General features: G+C 31.8%; 1 protein-coding gene across 1 annotated transcript in view; it reads right to left on the reverse strand.

Annotated features, from left to right (window-relative positions):
- MMRN1 (multimerin 1) overlaps positions 1-8,840 on the reverse strand; it is a 76,093-nt gene extending 67,253 nt beyond the window's left edge. Inside the window, exon 1 of the mRNA XM_025385752.1 lies at positions 8,770-8,840. The gene's annotated coding sequence lies outside the window, so the exon portion shown is untranslated. The remainder of the gene's footprint in view (positions 1-8,769) is intronic.
- Between the last annotated feature and the right edge of the window lie 1,697 nt (positions 8,841-10,537).

The raw sequence follows: 10,537 nt of genomic DNA on the forward strand, positions 1-10,537 counted from the left end.
AAAACCCCTAAAAAAAAAAAAAAAAAAAAAAAGAAAGAATTTGATTTCAGAAGACCCACCCTATAAGGTACAGTAAAGAAACCCTTCCAGCAAAAGAGAAACTATAGAAAAATGGAGCTAGATTGGCAAGAAGGAATGGAGAGCATCAGAAAAGTTTTATATAGATAAACAAATTTGATATTATCTTTATTATTGATTTAAAAAGGTAGATAATTGATATTATCTTTAGTATAGATTCAAAAAAGATGCATATGTGAACAAAATGAACAGTGTCTGAGATCCGTAGAACAATTTCATATGGTTCAACATACCTATAATTGGAGGAAATAAAGAAGAAAAGAGAGAGCATTATAATTTCAAATGTAGTGTGAAATAATAATGAATTAAATTATTTTTTATTTGACTGTTGAGACAAAAATCACAGCAATAATGTATGGTGAGATTGATAGCATTTTGTAGTTAAAATTCAAGAAAGAGGAACAGAAACAGCCTGCAGGTGTGTAAATGAAATTACACAGTTATAAGGAGATTCTGATGTTATAAGTGAAAAGTAAAATGTTATTTGAAAACATAGTAGAATAAATTAAAATGCATATTTTAATTGTTAGAACAAAAATATAGCTTAAAAATCAATATAGGATTACAATGGAACATTTAGAAAGTACTCACTTCATATAAAAAGGGAAAGAAAGGAGGAAAAGAGACTCAGTCAATCAAGAACACATAATACTGAATATAAATGCACCTAGTAGTGTTTCAAAATATGTGAAGCCAAAATCACTGTAAATGTGTGGATTTATTTCTGGGTTCCCTATTCTGTTTCATCAGTCTATGGGTCTGTTTTCATGCCAGCACCATCCTATTTTGGTTACTACAACTCTGTAGTATAATTTGAAGTTAGGTAATATGATTCCTCCAACTTTGTTCTTTTTGCTTAGAACTGCTTTGGCTATTCTGTATTTTTGGTGGTTTCATTTAAATTTTAGGATTTTTTTTTTCTATTTCTGGAAGAACGTCATTGGTATTTTGATAGGGATTGCATTAAATCTGTAGATTGCTTTTTGTAGCGTGAACATTTTAACAATGTTGATCCTTTGAATCCATGAACATGAGATATCTTCCCATTTTTGTGTCACCTTCAATTGCTTTCATCAATAATTTTTGACAAAAGCTCCAAAAACATACACATGTTTTCTTTAATTTGTGGGAGCTAAAACATTTGCTCTCATGGAGGTAGATAGTAGAATTTTGGTTATCACAGGCTGGGAAGGATAGTGATGAGTGGGGCATAAAGAAAGGTTGGTTATTGGGTACAAAATACAATTAGATGGCAGAAATAAGATATAGGTTTCAGTAGCACAATAGGGTGACTATAGTTCACAATAGTTTATTGTATATTTCAAAATAACTAGAGAAGTGGATATGAAATGTTCATAACACAAAGAAATGATAAATGTTTCAGGTGATAGATATCCTAATTACCTTGATTTGATAATTAAACACTATATGCTTGTATCAAAATATCACATGTACCCCATAAATATGTACAACCATTATGTAGCCATAAAAATAAGAAATAGAAAAATAAAAATCATGAAGCCAAAATGGATAGAATTAAAGGGAGAAATGGATAAATCTATTATCATAGTCAGAGATATTAACATCCTTCCTTTAGTAGACAAATATTCACATAATCAGCAATGATATAGAAGATTTGAACAAAATTATTAACCGATTGGACCTAATTGATATTCATGGAACATCCAACAACTACAGAACACATACTTTTTAAATGTAAAGGGAACTATCATTGATACAGAATGTGTTTTGGGTCATGAACTATTTCTCAGTAAGTTTCAAAGCATAAAAATCATAAAGAGAATATTCTATAAACACAAAAGTGTTAAGTTACAAATAAATAAAAGTAAGCTGTTAAAAATCCCTAAATATTTTAAATGAAACAATATACTTCTAAATAATCCTCAGTCAAAGCAGCAATAACAGGGATGTTTTAAATATGTGTAACTGAATGATAATCAAAACATACCAAATTTTGTGCAATTTTGTCACTTGAAATGCCTATATTACAAAAGAAGAAAGGGGGCAGGCACAGTGTCTCATGCCTATAGTCCTAGCACTTTGGGAGGCTGAGGCAGGTGGATTGTCTGAGCTCAGGAGTTTGAGACCAGCGTAAGAAATGTGGCAAAACCTCGTCTCTACTAAAATACAAAAAAATAAAATAAAAAAAGTAAAAAACAAAATAGCCAGGCATGGTGGCTAATAAAAAATAAAAATAAAAAAAAAAAGGAAGAAGAAAGGGATGAAATTATTGAGGTATGCTTCCATTTTAAGTAATAGATAAAAAAGATCAAAATTATCCTAAAGTTAGTAGAAGGAAGAAATAGTGGAAATAATAGCAGAAATTAATGAAACAGAAAATGGGCAAAGAAGAGAGAAGAATAATTTTCGAAGTTGATTTTTTGCAAAAATTAATATGATTAACTGACCTTTAGCAAGACTAATCAAGAAAAACAAGCGAGAAGAGATTATAAGTGTTAGAAAATAAAAGTAGAGACATTATAAAGAGCTTACACACATTGCAAGAATAGTAAGGACACATTATGAAGACTTTATGCCAATATATCTTGCAACTTAAACAAAATGAAAATATTCCTTTAAAAACTAAAACTGGTATAAAGAGACATTTAGAAAACTAAAAATCTCCATTCGTAATAAAACCTTTCCCACAAGTAAAGCTCCAGGTCCAAATGTTCACTCGTAAATTATATTAAACATTTGAAGAAAAAACAATACAAATCTTCATGGATTCTTTTCAAAAACAGAAAAGGAGATACCACATCCCAACCTCATTTATAAGGCCATAAAAACCTAATACCAAATATTACAAAAAATATTTCAATAAAAACAAAACTTCAGACCAATATCTTTCATTGACATAAAAGGAGAAGTATTAAACCAAATGATATCATTATGTAAAAGCTAATATATCATGATCCCACAGGGGTAATTCAAAGAAGTTAAGGTTCATTCACATTCAGAAGTCAGGCAATGTTATTCACCATATTAGAATGAATGAAAGAAAGACAGAAAGACAGAGAGAGAAAGAGAGAGAGAGACAGAGACAGAAAAGAGAAGGAGAGAGAGGAAAAAAAGAAGGAAGGAGGGAAGGAAGGAAGGAAAGAACGTAGAAAGGAAGGAAGGAAGGGAAGGAAATGTATGTATATACATCTAAATAGATAGTGTAAAAACATGTGACAAGACTAAACACTAGTTTATATTGAAATCTATCTGCATACTAGTAATAGAAGGCATCTACAAAAAATCTATAGCTAACATCTTTATTAATTATGAAACTTTGAATGCTTTTTCCCTAATATAAAAAGGAAAAACAAAATTATTTGCTCTCACAACTTCTGTTCACTATTGCATTGAAAATCCTAGCTGATGCAATAAGGAATAAAAGAAGTTAGAAGTAAGATGACTGGAAAGGAAAATGTAAAGTGCTATACTATATATAAATGACTTGTCTGTGTACATAAAAATGTGATGTAATCCTCAAAGTTTCTAAAGCAGGGTGTGGTGGCACACTCCTGTAGTCCCAGCTACTTGGGAAGCTGAGGCTGGAGGATCACTTGAGCCCAGGAGTTCTAGGCTGCACTGTGCTCTGGTTGCACCTGTGAATAGCCAGGGCACGCCAGCTTCGGCAACATATCAAGACCCTGTCTCTATAAAAAGGAAAGAAAAGAAAAAGAAAAAGAATTCAAAATTAGTGAATTTAGGCAAGTTCACATGATAAAAGGTTAACATTCATATATTAATCGTAGTTCATATGATAGCCACAAGCAATGGGAATAGCAGTTTATTAAAGTTCCATTTATAATGGCATCCAAAACCCATCAAAATCTTGGAATAAACCAAATTTTGCAAGATTTTTGCAATGAAAACAACAAGATATTGCCAAAAATTTTTTGAAACACCTGAATAAGTGAATATGCCAAGTTCAAGGAATGGAAAACTTGATATTTAAAAGTCCATCCTCCTCAAGTTTATTTATACCTTCAATACAAAAGTAACTAATCTTAGCAGATTTTTGTTGATTAAATTTATAAGCAATGCTAAAATTAATAAGGAAATACATTGGATCTAAAAACTCAAACAATTTTTAAAAAATTGGATAGTTAATACTACCTGATGTCAAGACTTAATCTACAATAAGCAAAATAGTATAATATTGGTGTAAAAATAGAAAAATAGAGCACTGGAACAAAATAGTCCAAAAATTAATCTATACCGATTTTGGACAAAGGAACCAAGTCCATTCAATGGTAAAATATCTTATTAAATAATTATGCTGGAACAAATACGTGAATTTAAAAAAATGAACCTTTACCTTGAATCCACTCCAAATCCAAACATTAATTTGAGATGGTTCAGAGACTTAAATATAAACATTAAAACCATACACCTTGTAGATGCAAGTATAAGGAAATGTCTTCATGGTCTTGGTATAGAGAAAGATTTATTTAATAGATACAGAAAACATGAACCATTTAAAAATAGTTGAAACATTGCATCTCCTCAAAATTTAAAACTTTAGCTCATCAAAGGACATAGTTGAAAACAAATTGGCAAGTCACATCTTGGAGGAAAATAATAGAAATTTAGATATTTGAACAAATTACTCCATCCAAAATATAAAATGAATTCATATAAATTAATGAAAAGACAAGCAATACAATTAATAAATTGTCAAAAGCCCTGAACAGACACATCACAAAGGAAGATACACAACTGGCTAACAGACATGTGAAAAGATGTCCCAGCATCTTTAGTGATCACAGCAAAACAAAGCAATTAAAACCTTACTGAGATACCATTTCACACCCATTAAGAGACCTAAAATTTTAAAACCCTTATAGCACCAAATGTTGGATGGGAGTGGAGTGAAGCAATCAGAACTCATTCATTTCAGGTAGAATAAAACGGTACCACCACTTTGCAGAATTGCGCAGCAATTATAAAGTTGAAAATTCATGTCATTCATGATTCAAGAATTTGCCTGAGATACTTACACAAGGAAAATAAAAAATATGTCCACAAAAAGACTTGTTCAAGAATATTCGTAACAGCCCAAATATAAGAGAATATCAAGAGAAGAAGATATAAACAAAGACTGGAATATTGCACTCATACAATGAAATAGTATTCTGCAATGAAAAGGAATGAACACTGATACATGCAATAACATGTATGAATGTCAAAAATCAATATGATTCCTGAGAGATTTGAGATGAAGAATAATACTTATGTTACAGTTATATTTATATAAAGTTCAAGAGCAAGAAATACTAATTTACAATGATAGAAATCAGAAAGAAGTTTCCTTTGGGGATGGAAAGATTGATTGGAAAGGGACATGAAAAGCATTTCTGGGATGATGAAAATATTTTACATCTTGCTTTCGGTTGTAGATTCTGAGTAGATGCAATTGTCAAAACGCGTGAAACAGAACACTTAACAGCCGTACATTTTATTGTGTATATATTACAAATTAAGTTTTTAAAGTGAAAGAAAAGAACTTAATGAAAATGTAATAAAGAATATTTGCTTCTTCCTATCATTGTATTCATCTTCCTTAAATCAAGTATGCAATCTTTTGCTTACCGAATACGACGCATATATATTCTTCTGGACAGCAGCAATTATCCACAGCACAGAGAGTCAACTTAAATTGAACTGATATTTATCAAAGATGTAATATGCCTAGGACATTAAATGGAGGAAAAAATGCAGAAGGGCATTAAGAAAACTTCACTGTTAAAAGTGTTAGACTAAAATTCAAGTTTTCTAAAACTAGGTCAGTAGTCTTTCCACACCTTACTCTGTCTGTCTTCATACATGTTCTCTTAAAATCACCTAAATGCAGATAAATTTAAAGCTTAGAAGATTTTTTCTAACTTTATTAAAGAATGAAAAAAGTTAAGTATTGTTCTTAAGGTTATATATTTTATATATTTACTGTTATTTAATATAATATTGATGAAAATGTTTCAATATCAGGAACATGGATTTATAAAGAGACAGCAACAAAAAAACTCATAGCAAGTAGTTGAATAGCAATCTAAATTCTCTTTTTTACATGACAAAACCTACTTAAGGTAGTAAAATTAAGAGACAACAATATCCTCCACTCCATATCATAGTAATTAAATTAAAGATGTATGGTCATTGTAGTGAATGTGATTGTGATAATCAACATCACCAAAATACTAAGGTAATCTTTCTCAGAGGGTAACTTAGCTTAAATTTAGAGAGATCCCCGCTGCTGACAAACTTTCATTAGTAATAAATTTAAGGCATTAGTAATAAATTTAAGGTATAACTAGATATTGGAAACAAGTGTTATTATCAAAGTGAAAATACAAAATAGCCCAGAAAGCACTTTACATTCATCTGAAATATTTTCAATAATAGTTAATGCATAAGTTATTATGCTAGACTCTTTTATTAGTTGTATCATTACTCTTTAGCTCTCAAAGGCTAAACTGTAAGTTTAAAGTAGTGCAACCAAAATGGATTCAGTACACAACTTTCAACAGTATATTAATGAATTGAAGCAGGTGTACAGCACTTAATTGTGTAAAAATAAGAATCAATACTAGATGAACCAATACTAGAGTTGCAGTAACAGTACTGACTAGAAAAGACATCTTCCATTCACCATGGGCACCTCTGACAAACACAAAACAGCTTTAATGAATATTAAATAATATTCTTTAATTAATATCAATAATATTCTTCTATCAGTCCTTCATTTACAAGAAAGTGAAAAGGCGTATAATTCATTTATACACACATTAGAATTCATACAAAATGAGAACACCTGCTTTTACAGTTAGAAAAAATCATTTTTAACAAAACAAGTACATACAACATTCATTCTCAACTTGTGGAGACTGTATGTCATGACTAGAAAACGGCCACACTTTGTTCGAGTCCTTTAACACCTCAGAACAAGCAGGTCCTAAATTTAAGAATTGTGCTACAAATGTATTTGCTTAAAATTTACAAATGTGGTTTGAGTTTTGAAGTATGTATGTGCCAGATTGGAATTTAAACTTAACTAGATGCTAGCATATGCCCCAATAAAATTAAGAAGTTGCCTCCACCGGCAGTTAATTTGTTGCTTAGCTTACTGTATACAAGCTGTGTTATCATTCGTTAAATTAAAGAAATTAGTCATTGAAAAAGTTCCAGTGAATACAAGCAAAAGATTTCTGCGGATTTGCATTAAGGGAGCAAACAAATGCCTTACCCTTAATTTATCAGTGCTTCTGCTCCCAAATCCCAGTAGTTACTACATTTATCTACTTTGTGAAAGCACATAGTTTTTCTCATATTTTTATGGACTTCTTCCCTCTCAACCCTTTAACATTTCTTTTAGAATTACATGCAGTGCAATGTAGAAAGAAATATCAGGATCGAGCCTGAGACTGTTTTTTAACATCCCTGCTGTCAGTTACTGCTGGTGTGGTCTTAGACATATCGGTTGATGTTGCCAAGCTTCAGTTCTCTCCTCTGTATTCTTCTTCCCATGATTACATGGGTCACACTGCCTAGGACTGTTCCATTCGATGTAAAGCGATATATCGGTAAAAAGGAGAGATGCTATATCAAGAAACCAAAGCTATGCTTTATCAATTCTTAAATGTCCATTATGTTTTCTCTCCTCTTGTCAGGATAAGGTACTGGACTCACCTATCCTTAAATTTCTTTGATCTTCAAGGCAACGTTATTCTTACTCTAAAGCACCACAGAGCCTTCTATGTGACTCACCTTTTCTATAAATTCTTGTTGGACAGCTTACAGATTTTCTGAATTTTCTTATGCCAAGAGAAGGGCAGATTAATGCTGATTTCCTTCTTTAGGTTATTATAGTGGGTAATCGTTAACTCTGTGCACTGATTTTGTGCTAAGCACCCTATTAAGTGGCATATAAACTATAATATCTTTCTTAATTTCTCTAAAACTCCTGTGACATAGTGACTCAGAATCCCCATTTTAACAAGCAGTTAAGTAACTGCCCAAGATATGGCAGCTGAGAGGGGACAGAACTGCCATTTAAACCCAGATCCTTTTGCTTAAGGGCTTAAACTCAACCTTCTCCCCCAACTTAACTGATTTCATGTTTTAATTTAATTCTTTGTGTTGACACAAAGAAGTCAATTTCTGCTACATTAGAAAACATGTAAACAGCTAAACCAGAGTTTGGTTTCAAAAGAGAAGCAGGCAGTTATATTTGTAAGTTCACCAACTGTCCTCCTCCAGGGTTTCTATACCCAGAGCAATCAGAATATCTGTAAAATTAAAAGCAGCATCATACCATGTCCAAAAGATTAACAGTTCCACAGTACAAAGTTTGTTGATTTAGTAGTGGATTCAGCCTGTCAATCAAAATGCCATAAACAATAACATAACAGTTTTCAACATAAATGCTTTTCTTCAGGTTATTTTCACATGTCTTATTGAATTCTGCCAGAACATTTTCTCTGCACACTCTTCCTGAACTCTAAGTGCCCATTATAAAGGAAAATTAATGCTTTTTTTAAAAGACAATGTATGTTACACAAAGAGCTAAACTATTAATACTTGAAATAGACCTGTAATCTTAGCTGAAGCAACAATAACAAAGTTCTATCTTACAAAAATAAGCAAATGTTAATTTAAAAAATTATTGGTAGCTCTTACCTTAATATTCTTTGCCCGTGGTTATAACCAAATGCTAACATCAACAGAAGCAGAAACCTCTTGGCTTCTCTGTAGGCTGTCTCCAAATATTCACTTATTTTCAGAAGCAGAGAAAGGCAAGTTTAAAGAGGGCGGGGAGAAAACCACCCTTACAATGGCCCTGCCATTATTCTTTCAGTGAATGCCTAGCAACAGAAGTCCCGGGCCCTAGAAACTAAGATGCCTGAGGGCACTGACCCCCAGCCTGCCCCACGTCCTTTCAGTGTAGCTAGGATCCTGGAGCTCTTACTAAAAAGTGTTATACAACCTGAAGGCTTAACAGCCACCATGATTAAAGTGTTCAGAATAATGTTACAGCTAAGATAATTTTCTCAAAAATATTGATGGTATTGTATCTTCTTAATTAATAATACTTCAGCCAGTACTGGAAATAGGCCTAATAGATCAATCTTGTATATTAAGATTTAAATGTTTAATTCCACCCAGTTTAGAAACAAGACAAAAAAATCATGGAAGCTGGAGTAATCTCCTGCTCTAGCTTTTTGATTACAAGATTATTGCAACCCTGGATTACATTCCTGAGAGCATTTCGTAGTCACCCACAACTCACTGATAAAATCTCCAAGACTTTTTTATAATTTCTATTTATTATATATTTATTATATACTATTTTATAATTTCTTATACCGCTTCTTTAAGTGGGTGGAAAATGAGTTACCAGAGTCTGTATCATAAGAAAACTTCAGTCAGCTCTAGTGAGGTGAATCTCTTATACTTAGAGTGCTTCTCTATTGCAACATTTGTCCTATTTCTTCTGTTGAGTAACCAGACCTTCCTCTCCAAATTGGTGGTGGGGAGGGACTTGTGCTTTTGTTCATCTTTTTAATACGAAAGGCCCAATCTTGTGCATGATAGGTGATTGATAAATGTCTTGAATTGAAGTGACTTCCTATTTGCTTTTGTAGCTCAAAGTAGTGGAAGCTGTGATGTAAGTTTGAGTTCTTCCTCACATGTATTTTGCTCTCCTACAGATTCTTCACTCTGTTCAGCTAAGACTGCTGACTAAGCACATTGTTCATTGTTGACAAACAGTCTCCAGGCTGTTCATTGCTGAAAAAGTCTCCAGACTGTGCATTCAGATCCCTCTGCTTGAACCCTTTAGAAAGGTGGAAGTGCCATTGTACCTAAATTTCAGCGAGTTTTAAAATATGCTTTTGAGAGAGAAGACAGAGTCTATACAGAGGAAAGAAAAACTAGAACATGGTGTTCTTTTTTAAAGTGAAGTAGGCATTCCACTAGTTGTTTTGCTTTTATAAAATGAGTAGAACCATAACATACTATCATAAATCTCTCTCATAAAATAATACAAATTCTATCATAGAATTCTATGCAAACATGACTTACCAAATTCATGAACAGCACTGAGTTCAGCTCTCCTCTATGTGGCCCTATCCTATCCTATTTAGAGTCAGGGTACATAACTTCTTAAATGCTTTATAAATACATTATCCCATCGCAAGTAGACTAAATTAATAATGAGTTATAAATAAAAATATTTTTGCTTTGACACTAATGTTTGATTAAACATTACATTTTAAAATAAATTATGTTTAGGTGAATATATTTTCCCACAATTTAAAAGGGAGATATTTATAATAGTAATTACCCAGCAAAATAAAAATATAAAATTATATTTCATATTTTTAATATATTTTATTAATACATTTATATTTTTATTAATGTTGCTATAATTTTATAGCAACATAAA

The sequence above is a fragment of the Theropithecus gelada genome, chromosome 5, assembly GCF_003255815.1.
Source record: "Theropithecus gelada isolate Dixy chromosome 5, Tgel_1.0, whole genome shotgun sequence".
NCBI lineage: Eukaryota > Metazoa > Chordata > Mammalia > Primates > Cercopithecidae > Theropithecus > Theropithecus gelada.